The 19,544-nt window shown below is 44.4% G+C and overlaps 1 long non-coding RNA gene across 1 annotated transcript in view; it reads left to right on the forward strand.

Annotated features, from left to right (window-relative positions):
* The first annotated feature begins 4,100 nt into the window (after window positions 1-4,100).
* The window catches only part of LOC146347163 (uncharacterized), a 44,686-nt gene continuing 29,242 nt past the window's right edge, over window positions 4,101-19,544 (forward strand). Inside the window, exon 1 of the long non-coding RNA XR_014790172.1 lies at window positions 4,101-4,413. This is a non-coding gene — a long non-coding RNA (uncharacterized LOC146347163). The remainder of the gene's footprint in view (window positions 4,414-19,544) is intronic.

Consider the following 19,544-nt stretch of genomic DNA (forward strand, 5'->3'; position numbering starts at 1 on the left):
TAGGGATGGACGAAAGTCACCTACCTGATCCCGAAGCTTGCTTCGCGGTGGGGGGGAGGCGCTCCGTCCCTCCCCCCGAAATTCTGGGCATGGGGGGAGGCGCCCCATCCCTCCCCGCCAAAATTCTGGCCGGGGGGGAGCGCCCCATCTCTCCGGCCGCGAAATCCCTTCTCCTGCCGGGACGCAAATGGCGGCGGCCGTAGCCACTGCCGTTTGCGTCCCTGGCCTGCAGTCAGCCGTGATAGGCTACGTAAATGTTTACATAGCCTATCACGGCTGACTTTGGGAAGAAAAAAAAAAGTGCGTATGCAAATGGCGGCGCCCATGGGTGCCGCCATTTGCGTTCCTTATTTTGGCCCTGGTAGTCTACGTAAATATTTACGTAGACTACCCGGGCCAAAATAAGGGCAACGCATATAGCGTTGCCCTTATTTTCACCGTAGTCTATGTAAATATTTACGTAGACTACCCGGGCCAAAATAAGGAACGCAAATTTCTGATCGACTACCCCCTGCTCATTTGCGTACGTGCTTTTTTTTCCCCCCCAAAGTCAGCCGTGACAGGCTACGTAAACATTTACATAGCCTATCACGGTGTTTTTTGAAAATCTAGCCGTGATAGGCTATGTAAATCTTTACGTAGCCTATCACTTAGGGATGGATGAAAGTTCCTTACCTGCTCCCACAGCTGTTTTTGGTGAGGGGGGAGGTGCTCCGTTTCTCCCCCCGAAATTCTTGGCGGGTGGGGAGGCGCCCCGCCCCTTCCTGCCGAAATTCTCGCTGGGGGGGAGGCACCCCATCCCTCCCCACCAAAATTCTTGCCGGAGGGGAGCACCCCACCTCTCCAGCCACAAAAGAAAAAAGTTATGTAAAAAAAAAAAACACATGATAGGCTATGTAACGATTTACGTAGCCTATCGCGGCTAGATTTTCAAAGTCAGCCGTGATAGGCTACGTAAATCTTTACGTAGCCTATCACGGCTGACTTTGGGGGGGGGAAAGCGCGTACGCAAATGGCGGCACCCATGGGTGCCGCCATTTGCGTTCCTTATTTGGGCACGGGTAGTCTACGTAAAGATTTACATAGACTACGGCAAAAATAAGGGCAACACAAATAGCGTTGCCCTTATTTTCGCCGTAGTCTACGTAAATCTTTACGTAGACTACCCGTGCCCAAATAAGGAACGCAAATGGTGGCACCCATGGGCGTCGCCATTTGCATACGCGCTTTTTTTTTTTCCAAAGTCAGCCGTGATAGGCTACGTAAAGATTTACATAGCCTATCACGGCTGACTTTGAAAATCTAGCCATGATAGGCTACGTAAATCGTTATGTAGCCTATCACTTTTTTTTTTTTTTTACTTTACTTGGAAATGGCGGCGGCGGCGCCGCCAAACCGCTGCCGGGAGCCACTGCCACCAGGGACATTCGCTCAAGGTAAGTCCCATCCTGGGGGGGGGGCGGGGGGCAGACCGTTTCTCCACCAATTTCGGGGGGCCAAATGTGTTGGCATTCAGCCTCTCAGAGATTCGTGGAGAAATTATCTGACATCCCTACCATGCATGCTTGATGAACTAGCCTCTGAGGGTAATGGTGCCTTCAAAAGGGCTTCTTCTGCATATCTTAGTACCTGGGCCAATTTATATCAAGACAGGTAGTCCTTCAGATAGCCAGATCCTAAGCCATTTAGCCTAGGGCAGGGGTGAGCAGAATGTAGATCTCCAGATTTTTGAACTTCAACTCTCTGAAACCCATGCCAGCATGGTCAATGGTCAAGAATGCTGGGAGTTAAAATCTAAAACATCTGGAGATCTACTTTCTGCCCACCCCTGGTTTAGAGCTTTAGGGCGCAATCCTATCGAGATAGGCAGCCGCCTCCAAACTCGGAGGTGGCCACCTATCCAAAGCAGGGAAGGAGAACCACAGAGGGGATCCTTCCCTCCATGCTCCTCCTGCCCTGCTTTTTCAGCTAGACAACCGATTGCAGCTGTCTAGCCGTGGAAGCATGGAGCAGGGAAGGAGGCTGCTGTATCACACATAGGATGTGTCGTACAGGCAGCTACACTCTCCCCTCCCCAGAACACCCCCAGACATGCCCCCTTCCGGCCGCTCCGTGCTCCTCTTGCGAGCACAGAGGATGGGGCTGTTCCGTGCTGCCTCAGAGGCTGCGCTGAAGTGGCGGGAAGGTTGGTTCCCCAGGAACTGATCTCGGAGTGCAGGCTCTGAGGTTGGTTCCCAGAACACCATTCTATGGCCGTCTAGCCACTGTCTAGCATCCATAGGATTGGTCCCTTAAAGGTTAAAACCAACACCTTGAATTGAGCTGAAACGCAATTGCCAACCAGTCCAGTTCTTTCAAGACAGGTAGAATATGGTCCTCATACCATGCACCAGTTAACAGCCTAGCTGCCATATTTTGCACCAATTGTAGCTTCCTGACACTCGTCAGAGATTGTCCCACAATCTATTCACATAAGAGTGAATGCAGGTAGAATGACACTTCAATTCCCACTGTTCAAAACAGCAAGGTTGGGAACTGAGCAGGCAGAAGTTGGTATGCACAGGGATGTAGGGGCAAGTCCAGCATGGGTGGCCCCATTCCCCTACCCAGTTTAAGCCTTCACACATTCATGCAAACGCCTGAACAGGGCTCCTTTGGTTTATATTTGTAATATGGCCCTCCCTTCATCTTTGCAAGAAGACCTTCATGCCTTCTGAAGCTCTAGTTCTACAATCATGTAATCAATGGCTAATTATTATATGATAATGACTAACTTAGGTCTCATTGATTTCAGTGGGTCTACTCTAAATACAAGTAAGTCTGGATCCAACTCAGAATTATTAATGATCAAACAACGGTTTGTTTGTTTGTTTGTTTGATCTTTCGAGATAATTCTCCTCAAACTTGTAAAACTAGTGATTTATCATTGGAAGCTAACACAAACGACTTTAAAAAAGAAGAAAGAATGTAAATTGTTTGAAATATTATCAAGTCTTTCTCCGATGCCATTTCAAAGCCAAACTTATACAAGGTCAAGGGAGTCGAAGGCACTTCCACTTAACTTATATTTATGCTTCCTCCAGACTGAGGTGAGCTTTGCATTTTCTTTCTAAAGGAAATAAATCAATACAAATGGACATAACACAGATAAGATACATGGTTAGATGCAGCTTAATAGAACTGGGATCACTAGGAATGTAAAAATAAAAACATTTATCAATGCCTTGCAGACTTTCTCTGTGTCCCTGAGCAGCTCCTGCCCACCTTTACTCAAATGAGACAAGCTGTAAGCGGATGGAAATTGGCTCATCCACTCTTTGAGAGTCTCACCCTCAACCTTCAGTGAACTGTGGTTCCTAGGATGATAAACCTCCCTATCACTCAGATAAACACTGTCAATGATATATATCACAGCCACTTCAGGATACATCGATCTTTAAGGCTTGCATATTTGTCCCTTATCAACCCCGAAGGGCTCCCAACAATTTCATACCTATGTACTAGCTTGTGACTGTCTTCCAGCAAAGTGGTGACTGATGGTGCATGCATGACATTTAAAATGGAGCAAAAGCAAACTTGAAACAGCTGTTCGTTCACTTTAATGCTTATTTTTCTCAATATTTACTGCTAATTCTTGGGTTATCCCCACAGATGTAGAAGAACATTAAAATGAATCCAAATTTTACTGCGAACAGAACTGGTTTCTCTGGATTGTATACGCGAAATGGCCCATTTCTGTATTTTTTACAGGCATCAGTGATGCCGCAGGCAATCTAAACTTGTGTCCCAGTCTTTTCTGTGCTGCCATGTGGGTTCCAAGGGCCAAACCCTTCACATCACATAATGTAATCACTTGTAGCAGCAAAAACTATGTGCACTGCTGTGAAGGTTGAAGCCTGCAGAGGCAAAGAGAAAAATGGTCAGGCTTAGAGACCTGGAGTTTTCTGTTGGGAGGGGGTATCCCTGAGAAGAGTAGTTTCATTTCTCTGGTTAAGTTTTTCTTTCACTTCTGGTAAGTTTCATTTCTTTAGGTTTGAAGCAGTACTTTCAGTTTTGGGGGTGGAGGGTATAAAAAGAGAGAGTCATAAAATCATAGAATCATAGAATAGTAGGGTTGGAAGGGGCCTACAAGGCCATCAAGTCCAACCCCCTCCTCAATGCAGGTATCCAAGTCAGAGAATCCCTGACAGATGGCTGTCCAGCCTCATCTTGAGTTCCTCCAGTGTGGGAGAGCCCACCACCTCCCTAGGTCATTGGTTCCATTGTCGCATTGCTCTAACAGTCAGGAGGTTTTTCCTGTTCAGCCAGAATCAATAAGGCCAGCAGCAGAAAGAGCAGCAAGAGCAACAGTGAGAGCAGACCCTGAAGAGAGAGCAGGAAGAAGCAGCCTAGATAAGTCTACGGACAGCTAAGGTAAAGGTACTTGCATTTTGCAATTTTTCTTTGCTTTTAATGCCTTCTGTATCACTCAGCAATATTGTGTAAGTACCTTTAGTTTTAATTTGTTTGCTTCAAATCTACTAGTAAACTGTTGGGGTTAAACCCTGTGTTTAGAGTGTCAGTCACCCCATGTCTACAGTCTAAATCCCACATTACTGGGAAGGAGAAGTTTAAAAGAAGGAAGGTGGGGCTCTTAAGGAGGCAAGAGATCCTTAAGGGGTTGCTCAGGGGGTCGAGGTCATAAGGGGAACCTTGACAAGTGCACAGTGCCAACCAAAATGCATATAATTCACATGGAAAGTCATCATTTTACACAAACCATCATTCATCATTAATGTTATAATTATGAACACAATGTTAATTCACAGCTAACAGAAACCTAAACAAATATATATCTGAAATTCTAACTGAAATCTTCTGACTTTTACAATGAATCCTATACTTGCCTTAAGTTAAATTAAGTTCAAAGGGGTTTACTGCCAGGTAAGTGGGTATAGAATTGGCGCCTTATCTACATAAGGACTCTAATATAGTTCTCTCTCCCTCTCCCTCTCTTTCTCTCATACCATTATCAGCAGAAAGGCTTTACCACCAATGCTATTCAAGCACAAGTCAGATATGCAAGCTGGCTAATGCTAGGTTGTCCCAGCTCCAAATGAAAACATCCCACCCATCTTATAAATGGAACAATCATTCCAGGACTAAAGATTGTGGCTTGGAGGCGGGGGAGGAGACAGAAGGTTAAAAAATGTCACATTTGCATCTTTGGTTTCCAGAAAATACCAAAACCTTCCAGCTTTTATTCTTTTCCATAATTAAAATGGGTAAATTCAAAATGTTATGGCCTGTAATGTTCCACTTTGGTGGGGTCCCCCTGCAGTATGAAAAGGGGAGAAAATAATTCTAAGCAAGGTCACATTTGATGGTTGAATTGCTTAACAGACATTAGAGATTTCTAACTGAAATCTACACACACACACATTCAATTATCCTAAAAACCTGCCAGTTTAAAAGACTAGAGTTAAGGCCATGTTGACTAAAACTCCACAAAGCCAGCAAATGGGAAGCTAAGGCTGATGCCTTACAGACATGCCCTGTGATCAGTAATGATGTTGTGCAGTGTGCTTGCTTACAAGTTACCCTCCATGCAGCCATGCTTTTCCTTGGTCCTTTAGGCCCAAATCCAGATGGGGAGGATGGAGTTCCCAGGACCAGCCCCACATTGCACTGTTCCTGTATTGCCTTCTGAAGCATCTGACCCTATTGCTACAGTTATTTTTGCTTACCAGAAAAAAGGTTGTTGTGTTCTGTAAGGGCTATTCAGCTATGCTCCAGGCAACCCTAAAGTTTTTCAGGGTGGCACAGTCTGTGACTACAAACCAAGATCTAGGATTTGAAACCAACATCTGATCCTGATTTGTAAATAGTGCCACATGAAAGAGAAAGGAGAAGGGAAGGTGAGGTGAGGAGGCAGTATGCACCTATATTAGACTGAGATTGTTACATTTCAACTAGTTCAAAGTCTGGCGGTAGTTGCTACTACAAATTTAAAACATAAAATGAAAATATGTAATGAAGATCAGCCTAATTGTAACTAAACATAGAGCTGTTGATGGGTTTATTTTTGACAGTGTAAAAGAGGATTAGACTCAAGAAGATAGCCTAACATCTTGGACATGAATATAAAATTACTCCAGGACTGTATGGTCCTTCCTTCAGTTTCAAGTCAGAATGTCTTATTGATGAAGGAGGAGAAGATTAACTATAGTGATACAGAACTAGTTATTCACAGTGGATCATAAATCTTGCCATCTTTTCAATAGCAAGTACATGATCCTGACATTGAACTTTGCCATTTTTGTAGCGGCATGACAAGTCCATATGTTATTTCGGGTTTTGTTATATATCATAGGGACTAGAATGCCTAACAAGGTAAAACTGTCTGAGCTGAGGACAGTCAGGATTATTAATGCAGAAGGATCAACGTAGAACTTGAGCCACCTGTTTCCCCTTACTCCTAGGATGTGTGTGCTCATACCACAGCACACCAGGCTGTAACTGGGAATGGAAGGTTCACATGGCTGTACCAGTTTCCATCCAGATTCTTTTATCTGGTTAGCAGTTCCAGCAAAATTCTTCCATGTGAACCCCCTGGAGGGAACCCTCCATTACCTGAGCAGATTTATCTCATTATCTGTCATTTATATGTCCTGATCATCCCCTGGATTAATTGAACAACTACTCAGCCACTTTAATTGGCCTTCTGAGAGTCATATGCCCCCTGTTTTACTTCATCTTGACAAATTCAATATGTTGGTACTTTGCATTCTCATGGAACTAAGAAAATGCTCTGTCTGGGAAGTTATACAAGCTGCCAGTGCCATCAGCAAAATAGTCTTAAGTATGGTTCACCATTTACAGAGTTCAAATGTTACATCATATGGATCAATCTAGGACCAATTCACAAGATTCTTTGGTGTGTCAGGACATGAACTGAAGGATGCTATTTTGCTTATGGTAAAGCAGTTGTCTGAATTCTTCCCTTGTGTCAAACCACGTTATGTTAATTACGTCACTTGTCGCTGACCCCTTTGTTCTTTATTATAAGTCCAGGCAGTCCTGATTCAGACTGGGGCCACAGTGAACTGGGAGGGGAGGATTAAACCTTCCCACCCAACACACACGCACCCCATTAGTTTACCAGAATCCATGCATGCATGCATGTGCACACGCGTGCACACACACAGGGATTTTTAAAAGAGGAAAGGCCTACAGTGATGCCACTGAGTACTTTTTTGTTTTGTTTTTTAACCTCCCAGGGATGGTGGGTTACAGCAAACGGTGGTGGGACATCATAGCTCCTGAGGAAGCACATTCCACAGTTTGGGAGTGACATAGGAGAAAGCCCTCTCACGCGTGCTCGACAAACAGGCCTCTACAAGCAATGGTGTCCTCAAAAGGTGTCCTGCAGATCTTAATAACCAAGTGGGTTCATAATGAAATAGGCGGTCCCTCATATAGCCAGTTTCTAAGCCTTTTATGGGTTTAAAGATCAAAACCAACACCTCGAATCTCACTGCGAAAGCACCTGGCAACCAGCGCAGGTCCTTTAAGACAGGTGTAACATGGGAGACATTTCTCTCTCTCTCTCTCTCTCTCTCTCTCATAATCGTAGAACCCGGGGTTATCCCATGAAGCTGATTGGTGGGAGATTCAGGACAGATAAAAGGAAGTACTTCTTCACACAGCCCATAGTTAAACTATGGAATTCGCTACCACAAAATGTAGTGACAGCCACCAATATGGATGGCTGTAAAAGGGGATTAGACAAATTCCTGGAGAAGACTATCAATGACTACTAGTCCTGATAGCTATATGCAACTCCAGTTTCAGAGGCAGTATGCCCATGTACACCAGTTGCTGGGCAGGAGGGTGCTGTTGCACTCATGTTCTGCTTGTGGTTTTCCTGTGGGCAGCTGGTTGGCCACTGTGTGAACAGAATGCTGGACTAGATGGACCCTTGGTCTGATCCCGCATGGCTCTTACGTTCTTGATAATCGGTTAGCAGCCTAGCTGCCACATTTTACACCAACTGAAACTTCCATATAGCCCCACATAGAGCACATTGTAATAGTATAAGTGTGGTGTAACCAAGGCATGGATAACCACTGCCAAGTCAGCCAGACTCAGGAAAGGTTGCAGGCAGCTTGCACAGCAAGTGTAATTGTTCAAATGCACTCTGCCACCTAAAGTTCAAGGGACAGCAAAGGATCAAGGAGCTTTCCCAAGCTACAAACCTGATCCCCACACAGTTCAAGACCTTCCAGCTTCTCAAAGTCAACAAATAAGTTCTAGCAGTTTTCATCTCTACCAGGGGCAGTCCTTTTGTAAATCTAATGGGTCTTCATTGACCATTCAAGACCACCACCACCACCCCAATACTTTGCATTACCCAATACAGGGATAGCTCACAACAGTATATTGTGAAAATCCATTCCCCCCCAGCTATAACAAGTATTGCAGCTGAACTCAGAGAGAACAGGGACATTTGAGGGGGCTGGGAGATGATGTCATTACACCTACTAATGAAAAAGACCTGGAACCTGTAAGTCCTGGCTGCACTACACCACTGGGCATCCCTCTATCATGTCTGCGTCCTGCTCCAGCTTCATTCATTCATTCATTCATTCAAAACATTTCTATTCCGCCCTATATCACTAAGATCTCAGGGCAGCGTACAGATAAAATCAATTTAAACAGTATAAAAGAATAAATAATTTAAACAGCTAAAAACATATTAAACCATTAAGCAAGCTAATACCAATTAAAATCTAAAACAGTGGGCTACTTTAGGGAATGCATTTAGCCCTCAAAGGCTTTGATAAAAAAAGCAATGTTTTAACTTGGCACTGAAATGAAAACAATATATGCGTCAATTGGGCCTCCAATCAGGATGGCATTTCACAGCTGGAGTGCCATAGCAGAGAAGGCCTTCTCCCACATCCCACCAGAGTGTATGTCTTGCACTGGTGAGACACAGAGGAGGGCCTCTCCAACAGACAGGCAGGCATACATAGGGAAAGACACTCCCTCAAATATTGAGGTCCCAAGCCGCTTAGGGCTTTAAATGTCATCATCAGAACCTTGAATTCCGACCGGAAGCGTATTGGTAGCCAGTGCACTTCCTTTAAAAATGGTGTTATATGATCTTTATGAGATGTCCTGGTCAGCAGTCTACCTGCTCCATTTTGCACTAGCTGCAACTTCCAAGTCATCTTCAAGGGTAGCCCCATGGAAAGTGCATTGCAGTAGTCTAATCAGGAAGTTACCAGAGCATGTACTACTGTGGCTAGGTTATCCCTGTCCAGGAAAAGCTGGAGCTAGCTGGCAGATCAGCCGAAGCTGGCCCCAAGTACTCCAAGCCATGGAGTCCACCTGGGGCTCCAGTGACAGGGATGGATCTAGGAGTACTCCCAAGCTACACATCTGTTCTTCAAGGGGAGTGCAACCCCATCCAGGACAGGTTGCTTACCCAATTCCCAGACTCAGGAAACACCAATCCACAAAGCTTCCATCTTGTCAGAATTTAGCTTCAGTTGATTGGCCCTCATCCAGCCCATTATAGCCTTCAGGCACTGGTCCAGCACCTTCGCCGCCTCTCCCAACTCGGATGACAAGGAGAAATAGAACTGAGTATCATCAGCATACTGGTGACACCCCACCCCAAAACCCCTAATGACCTCTCCCAACGGCTTCATATAGATGCTGAACAGCATGGGGGATAGAATAGAACCCTGTGGCACCCCACAGCTTCATAGCCATGGGGTAGAACAGGAATTCCCCAACACCACTCTCTGGAATTGGCCCTGCAGGTAGGAATGGAACCACTGTAGCACAATGTCCCCAGCTCCCATCCTGCAGAGCCAATCCAGTAAGATACTATGATCAATGGTATCAAAAGCCACTGAGAGATCCAGGAAGATCAACAGGGTAGCACTCCCCCTGTCTTTCACCCGGAGTAAGTCATCAGTCAGAACAACCAAGCGTCGTACCCTGGTCTGAAACCAGACTGAAATGGGTCCAGATAATCAGTTTCCTCCAAGAATATCTGAAGCTGCCCAGCCACCACATTCTCAAGCAACTTTCCCAAAAAGGGAATATTAGCTTAGAATTCTATTCCTCCCAGCTAACATCTGCCATCACCAAGGCCATCAGAGGGAGGGGGAATAGCATTGAGGCCCATTTTTCATGCCTGGAGTCAGATGGAGAGGACAACCCCCTCCCCACCAGAATTTTACAATGCATTTTAATTTTGTGAGCTGGTTGGGACCGAAATTTTTGGCTTAGAAGTAGGAATGATGATGATGATGATGATGATGATGATGCAATATGAACATGTGCTCATACCAAGAACTACATGTGCTCAATATGACTACAGATAATGCAAGGAGATCTTTCTCTGAAATATTTTCTTTCCAAACATGTCATTATAAAAATGATGTAGTACACAAATACATCTTTTAAGGCAAAATACATTTGGACATGGGTGTCTGTGAAGACTCACTCTGTCAAAAGCTTTTTGTCAAAGAGTTGGACATCAAGTATAGATTTGTGTTTTGCTCTTGGTGCTTCTCTTGCATTTATCATGTACAATATACCTTTCCAAAGGTGTCTCATTTGTCTTGGAATCCATTGTGATTTTCAAGTGAAGTGACACATCCACCATGATTGAAGACTTGCGTTTGCACAACCATACATGAAAGAAAGAAAAAGATGTGTTCTCCATTGATTAAGGAATGTTGCCTAATTACTGTACTCATATCTATCTACTTCCATGGAAGGTGCCATGCTGTTCACGACTAACTGGCATCTCTGCAGCACAGTCAACCAGTCACACCATTAGGTGGAAGTGATGTGGATGGCTGGAGGAAGTCTCAGGCTCTGTTCTAGGATTAAAGTTTGCAAGGGCAGAGATTAGGGGCAACTGACTCCATACCAGAAGAAGAGACACCTTAACTGATGGACAGGAGCTCCTTGCCTGACCAGCTAGGTGATACTCCTAAGGACTAACTATACTGGCTGGCCTGCAGACAAGACTGGCATAGCTCCATCTCAGTGAGTTGTCTGAGAAGCGTCCATAGGTGCCACCAAAACATTAAAGTAGTTATTCTCCTTTTTTATTCACTTTCTTCCTATTTTAGATGCCAGTGATAAAGAGCTCACCAGCATCTGACTGGTAAGGTGAGATACCTAGGGACATACCAATCAGGCTGGAGCTGTGCGTTCTGAAGGATCAAAGTCTGCACTGCTTGCCAGTTCTGGTACTCATCTTGAAAGCTTCATTCAATCCTGAAGGATCACTTGCTTAATCTCTGGTCCCAATCCAACCTGGCCCATGCTCAAGTCCTATGGAACTGAACAAATTCAATAGGACTCATGTAATTACACTTTCTCATAATTGTAATACACTTTCTGAATTGGAGTGTTTGGGTATGTTTAGTTGGGATGAGTATCTGATTTACTAGAAGGCTGGCCAGGCATGATTTAGAATCCTTTAGTCCCTGCCCAAAGACAGTCTGATGGTACCTTTGCTTACCTCCTTTCCTTAAAGAAAAGCTACACAAGGAGCCATAAGGACCACAAACTAGATTGGCGTCATGGTGCTAGAGGAGGTTAACACAACCTTCCTGCACCATTTTCTCTGATTTAAATTACCACCACCACCACCACTATCACCACCCCAAGCTCTTATTAGCCATGGAATGAGAAAAAAGACAAGTACACTATTGGTAGAATTATATCGTCTCCCTGTAGCAAATACCAGCTTCAAAAGGTATCCATTAAGACAATTCATCTCCTTTCCTCCTCACCCAGCACCGCAGCTTGGATCCAAACTAGCCCTACTTCCTACACTTGCTTTTGAGTAAACAAAAGGGGGTTGGACTCGATGGTCTTGTAGGCCCCTTCCAACCCTACTATTCTATGATTCTATGATTCTATAAAAACATTGGAAGATCACATCTTCTGTGGAATGTGTAGTAAGTCCAGCTCTCTGAGGACCAAACAGACGTTTCTTTAAAGATGTAGCTAGCAGCTATGTCTTCCCCCCATTGTTCTCTAGAATAGGTGCAGCCCCCCCAATCCAGAATGGAACCCTAGCTTGGGGGTAGGGGGCATTAACCTTCCCCCTGCTGCTATGTGCCTAATCCAGATCACACACACCCATCCCTGTAATTTCTATGCAAAACAGTGATCCATTTGCTTTATTGTACGGCCCCCAATCCAGATTGGACCCATAGAGGAGAGAAAGGGTTAAAGCCCCCTACCCCCCCTCACTATAGTCCCAATACCCCCTGTACTTAGAGAAAAATCCATACAGGTAGTTCTAGCATCAGTTTATCAATGGAAGCTTATATAGGGAACCCAGTTTTGAGGATCTTCTAAGGAAAAAAAGGCTTGTGGATAACCATTTTCAGTGTTCCTTGTTCACATCCATGCCTTCACAGGAGTGATGATAAACACAGTAATGATAAACACACAATTCTATGGCAATCAATCCTAATTCAGGGCCAAAGCAAACATTACTTTAGAGAGGTAGCTGCTTGATTTGCAATATTTGTCACATGGTGAGCTAATTATGATTTATAATGGGGTTAGTTCACCCATCATTAGTCGTAATAGTGACTGGGTAAAAGGTAAGCTTTTGTAGAGTGGTTAACAATACCTATAAACAACTGCCATTTTTAGATACATTCCCCATGCAATTAATAGGTGCACAGAGCAAGAAGCTGGACCCTAAGTTCAATATCTACATGTTTTGCCTTTTCGCTCTTCAAAAAGGGAACTTTCATACTACACACACACACAAACCCTGGTTCAGTGATAAGCATTCCTACCACCTCATTATTGATTCTATTCTTGGGTTTCCTATTAGACTTAGAAATACACATCCTTCTTCCAAGTGGTAAATAATTAAAATGCAAAGACATTACAAAGCTCTGAGGGCCAATTTGAGAGCAGAAGCTATTTTACTTAAAGAGGAAAGCTTCGAGTTATGGACAGCAGTTGGGGTTGTCTTTATTAGTCCAGACTGCTACTATTATCTTTTTTCCCCAATACAAACACTGCTGAAAAGTGATGCTGATTATGTAGTAATGGGAGCAGTAAGTAACTATTTATCTGCAAAAGAAAATAAAGGCTAAGCTACAACTTCCTTTCTTTTTTTCCTGTTATCTGTGTGCCTATAAAGAAATGGAGTTAATTACTTGACCCAGGACTAAGAGTAGGAGCAATAGTCTTAATCATAGTACATGGAACTATCTTCATTGTAGCTAAAGCAATGCAGATTCTTAATATGCATACCATGAACTCTCCCTATATTTTTTTAATATATTTATTAAGTAATATTTTACAGTGCAATCCTATGCATGCCTACTCTGAAGTAAGTCAGTCCCACTATGTTCAGTGGGAATTACTCCTACCTTAATGTATATAGGATTGTAGCCTCAAAGTCTGTTCCTAAGTGTAATAAGTTTGGGTCCATATCTTAAGAAGATAACACTGTGGTTTTATTAAACAGAGTTATAACAATAAACAGTTCTTTGCTGTAACTCCCTCAGCCAGTCTAGACTCCACCCCCTCACCCCACTCTCTAGGGATCATTTCCAAATTCCCATCCCAATGTTTCTTGTAAGAAAATGTCTCTAAATTGCTACAATCACTACATCTCCTTTTTTCTCAACCAACAGTAACCGACACCAACAGTCAACTCTGAACTAAATTCTGCAGAGGAGAGGTTACTAGCACATCACTCTAGAGTGAGTCTTTACCACTCACTTCCCTGCTTTATACCAGGCTGCTCAGCAAGTTTCTATAAGTCTCTGTGGAGCTTTCACTGTCCTTCCTGACTGCTGGGGCATCTCACCTTCCTTCACCTTTTCTTCCATAATGTCATGCTGAGGAACAACTCCTTTTTCAACCTGCTCCTGTGAACATTCAAGTGGTGCTGATGTACAGCCTGCTCTGTTCTCACCCGCTGGAGTAATTTGTGGGGAGTGCTTGGAGATCCCAATGATTTCACCGAAAATCTCTCCCTGATCTGCCTGAACTAAATATGATCATAGGTGTACTAGCTGCTGGACAGTGCCCCTCTGATCCCAGATATTGGAACTGTTATTTCTCATGCACACGTTGTCACCTAGTTGCAGACTAGGGAGCTCTTTTGCTCTTTTGTCAAAATGATGTTTTTGCAATTGCTTCAGAGCATCTTTCTTTTTTCATACATCAACATGCTCATACATTGTAAATAATTCCTCAGTTATGGGTAGTGTAGAGCATATTCTTTTTCCCATGAGTAACTGTGTAGGGGACCAGCCATTGTCCAGTGGAGTACTGCGGTAAGCCATTAGTGCTTTATATAAATCCCCTCTGCTGTCAGCTGCCTTTTTAATCGGGTTTTTAACAGTTTGGATGGATCTTTCCACAAGACCATTGGATTGGGGGTAATGGGGACTGGATGTACTGCGATGAAAGTCCCAATCCTTTGCAAACTGCTTAAACTCTGAACTGGAAAACTGAGGCTCATTGTCACTAAAAAATTAACATGGAATTCCATGCCTTGCAAACACTGCCTTCAGGCTAGCTATTGCTGACACGCTGCTTGTACCATTCAGATTGCATATCTCTGGATACAGAGAGTAATAATCGGTAACGATCAAGTATGTTGGTGAATTCCAAGTGAAGAGGTCAGTGCCTACCTTCTTGTATGCCCTCAGTGGGGCAGGGTGCAGATGCAGAGGCTCTGCCTGCTGGGTTGGCTGGAACTTTAAACAAGTGGAACAGCTTGCTACTGTGTTAGTAATATTCTGGTTGATCTGTGGCTGATACATGACCTCCCATGCCCTCTTCTTACATTTTTCAATTCCTAGATGACCTTCATGGATCTTTCTGAGCATTTCATGCCAGGGGATCCTTGGAATCACTACCTTGTTGCCTTTGAAGATCACCCCATCTATTACTGAGAGGTCATGCCTGCAGTTCCAGTACTCCCATAGGCTTGGATCACAGCTATAGCGGCCCTGTGGCCACCCTGCAAGTATACATTCTTTTTAGGAGACCCATGGCTTCATTGTTCTCTGTTTCCACTTTGATTTGCTGGAATTTTCTATCAGATATGGGAAGTGACTGTACTATCAGATCTTCATATGCCTGCACCTCCATGTCAGAAATATGCTTTGGGTGTAATGAAGGTTGTACAGCCCTGGACAGTGCATCTGCTGTGAACATCAATTTCCATGGTGTGTAAAACACAGTCAAGTCATATTTTTGTAGTTTGAGCATCATCCTTTGGATTCTCAAAGTGCAGTCATTTAATGGCTTCTCAAAAAATACTATCAGAGCTTTATGGTCAGTTTCTACTTGCACTTTCTGTCCACTGATACACTGATGAAATCTCTGGCAAGCAAACAGGATACTCAACAGCTCTTTTTCGATCTGGGCATACCTGGCTTCTGCCTCTGTCAGTGCCTTGGGTGCATATGCCACTGGTTGCCAGTAATCACCATGGTCCTGCATAATCACTGCACCCAGCCCTGACTGTGAGGCAACAGAAGAAATCTTGAGTGGCTTGCCAGGGTCATGGAATTTTAACACAGGAGCTTTGCTAAGTTCCTGTTTCAAGATGGTCCATGCTTCCTCCTATGGTGCATCCCAGAACCACTCAGGTTTGTTTTCAAGAAGTGCCCAGAGGGGTGTTGCTTTAGATGACAAACTTGGTATAAATTTCCCAAGGTAATTAACCATCCCAAGGAATCATTGCACATCTTTCTTGGACTGGGGCCATGGCATCATTTCAATAGCCTCAACTTTTCTCTTGTCAGGTTTTACCCCCTCAGTAGAGATCACATCTCCCAAAAATGTCAGCTCAGTGACCCCAAATACACAGTTTTCTTTATTTAATTTCAGATTTGCTGCTCTTGTTGCATCTAAGCCTTCCCGAAGCCTCAGAACATGTTCAGCTTTGGTAGAACACAAGGTGTCCACTCCATCAATGTGTTCATATAGCATGTGTATAGTTCTGTGGTACACCTCAGATGCTGAAGCCACACCAAATGGGAGCCGCAGAAAGAGATATCACCCAAAGGGGGTATTAAATGTGCAGAGCTCGGAGCTCTCCTCTGTGAGCTGCAACTGCCAAAAGCTGGAGGACACATCAAGTTTACTGGAAAAACAGGCATTCGCAAATTGTGCCATGATTTCCTCCCTAGTGGGAAGTTTGAAATGCTCCCTCTCTATAGCCTTGTTGAGGCTTCTGGGATCAAGACACACCCGTAACTTGCCAGTAGGTTTCTCTACAATGACTAGAGAGCTCACCCATTCTGTGGGGACCTCAGTCTTCTCTATGACCTTTAAAGGCTCCATCCTCAAGAGCTCCTCTCTGAGTTTGTCACGAAGTGCAAACGGCACTCTTCTGCATGGATGGATCAGGGGAAACTGATTTATTTATTCGCCTGGTATGTTCACCTGGTAAACAGCCAAGCCCTTCAAATATATCCTGATAACGCAAAAGCAGTGTCTCATACTCTTCTTCTCCATTGGTTTGTATGGCTAGTACCTGTTTAACCAGGTTCAGCTTCTCACATGCTGCCAAATTGGAGTCATCTGTTTAGGGGCTTATAATAAATGCCAAGTTATACACAATGCCTTTGTATCTGATGCTGGCAATACAGTGCCCCTGAATACACAGTTAGTTGAACACCTGTGGGATGTCTTTTCGGCCTTACTTGGAATCTTTCATAATCTTCTTCAGGCAACACATTAACCTGAGCACCTGTGTCTAGCTTAAAGGACACCATTGTTCCTTGTACTTCCACTGGCAGATTCCAGTCCTTCTTATTCTCTCTGCCTGATTCCACGACATCCACAAAAAAACTGCTTCTCCTGCTCAACAGCATGTACTTGTGGTTTTAGTACTTGTGACCTACAATATTTTGCAAAGTGGTTGTGCTCACCACAGTTATAACAGACCTTACCAAATGCAGCACACTGTTTTTGCCCATGCTGCCTGCCTGTTTCTGCAAGTTTGGCTCAACCCTCTGTTTCCTTTCCCAGCAGCTTTGTTAGGTGGCTGCTGCACTCTCTGATTTAGTTTTCACTGACCCTGTTGTTGCTTGCTTAATGCATGGATAGTCTCTTCAGCAGGCCTCAGTTCTTTTGTTTGGGCCCAGACTACCTCTGCTGCCCAATATATCTTGAGTTTTTCCTAGTGTGAAATCTTCTTCATGCTACAGCCTTTCTCGTATTGCATTCTCCCTAATACCACAAATAATCCTGTCTCTGATCAGAGTCTGTTAGGGTCCCAAAGTCTTGCTAAGAGTGTTGAGCTCCATAGCATATTGGTGTATGCTTTCATCCATTTTCCGCATGCGTGTAAAAAATGTATGCCTTTCAAAGGTCTCATTCTTTGGGGGTATACACTACTCCCCAAATTTTAACATTACTGCACTGAACTTCATGTTTTCCCCTTCCACAAACTGGAACTTACTGTAAATCTCTAATGCTTCCTCCCCCACTACATGAAGCTGTATTATTTTACTTTATCAGGTTTCCCTTCAGCCCCTGTGGCTGTCAAACAAACTTCAAATCTTTGCTTGAATTTTCTCCAGTTTTCTGCAACATTCCCAGACATTTGCAGGCTGGATGGGGGTTGTAACAGCTCCATAGTTATGTCTGTGCTATAGAAGCTGGTGGTTCTGTTGCTAAATTGAGGACAGGCCACAGGCCTTTGAGTAGAGCCCTTCTTGCCCACAGTACTCAGCTGGCTCAAAGCAGAAGAAAGCTACACAGCTTCAGAAGCCTTGTGGCCTCCACTTGTGACACCATGTAATAAGTCTGGGTCCATATCTTAAGTACATAACATGGTGGTTGTATTAAATAGAGTTATAACAACAAATAGATCTTTGCTGGAGCTGTCCCAGCCAGTCTAGATGCCAACCCTAACCCCAATCTCTAGGGATCACCTCCAAATTCCCATCCCAATGTTTCTTGTAAGGAAATGTCTCTAAATTACTACCATCACTACAATAAGCATGTTGTTGTTGTTGTTGTTGTTGTTATTTCTCTACTGCCCCATAGCTGAAGCTGTTTGGGCATTTCACAAAGGTTACAAAGGTTAAATGTTTATTTGGAAGTAAGTCCCAATTATTTCAATGGGGTATACTTACAGTTAAGTCTGTTCTGGATTGCAGCCTTAGGAGTGTCCTCATCTTCATAACACCCCTTGTGAGATAGGTAGGGATGTCAGAGAATTCTGCGACGGATCTCAGTGAGGCCGAATGCCAGTGCATTCGGCCCCCTGAAATCCATCGTGGAACGGCCTGCCACCCCCCCGCCCCCCGTGGATTCCCGCCCCCCAGGACGAGACTTACCTGGGGCGGGTGTTCCGGACGGCGGTGGCTCCAGTGGCAGCTTCGGAGGCAGCAGCTTCAGCAGTGGCAGCGGTGGCAGCTTTGGCGGTAGCAGCGGCAGCAGCTGGTCTTCCGAACGGTTGCCGCCGCCGCCATTTGCAGTCTGTGTCTCCCCCCCCCCCCATAGACGTGATAGGCTACATAAAGACTATGTAAAGTCTGGGGTTTTTTTAAAAAAAATGCGTACGCAAATGGCGGCGGCTACAGCTGCCGCCATTTGCGTTCCTTATTTTTCGCCGTCTTAGTCTTCGTCAATATTTATGTAGACCAAGACGAAGAAAATAAAGGGGAACGCAAATAGTGCCCACTACGCTATTTGCGTTCCCCTTTCTTTTCTTTGTCTTAGTCTACATAAATATTGATGTAGACTAAGACGGCGAAAAATAAGTAACGCAAATGGCGGCGGCCGTAGCCGCCATTTGTGTACACGTTTTTGTTTTTTGTTTTTGTTACACAGAGCCCTCCGCAGCTGGAAATCTGGCTGCTGACAGCCCTGGCCTGGGCCTGGCCGGCTGCTCCGCGGAGCCACCGCGGAGCACAGCCGGCCGTCGAGGATTCTTGGGGGGAGGACCGGATCGCCTCCCCCCCCCGTCGAGGATTCCGGGGGGAGGGACGGAACGCCTCCCCCCCCACACCATGAACAGAATCTGCGAAAAGGTAAGTCACTTTCGTACATCCCTAGAGATAGGTCACCACCACCATTTCATTTGTGAACACAAATAACACAAACAATCTGGTATAATGGAGAAAAGGGCTTTGAATCCAAAACCCCAATTACCAATTATTTAGTTCGTTCATTTCCATACCACCCAATAACCGAAGCTCTCTGGGCAGTTCACAAAAATTAAAACCACAAAGCACAGCCTGAAACAATATAAAATCCGAAAGCTTAAAACCACAGTATAACAGTACAACCAGAATAAAACCTAGCAGCAATGCAGATATTTAAAATACAGATTTAAAACACCAAAACTGAAAGACTAGCAAACTAAAATGCTGGGAGAATAAAAAGGCCTTCACCTGACGGCGGAGAGAGTACAATGTAGGTGCCAGGCGAACCTCTCTAGAGAGCTCATTCCACAGCTAGAGTACCACAGCAGAAAAGGCCCTCTTCTTGGTAGCCACCCACCTCATTTCCTT

Source organism: Heloderma suspectum, chromosome 4, assembly GCF_057233095.1.
Source record: "Heloderma suspectum isolate Gila_16-S chromosome 4, 16-S_ref, whole genome shotgun sequence".
NCBI lineage: Eukaryota > Metazoa > Chordata > Lepidosauria > Squamata > Helodermatidae > Heloderma > Heloderma suspectum.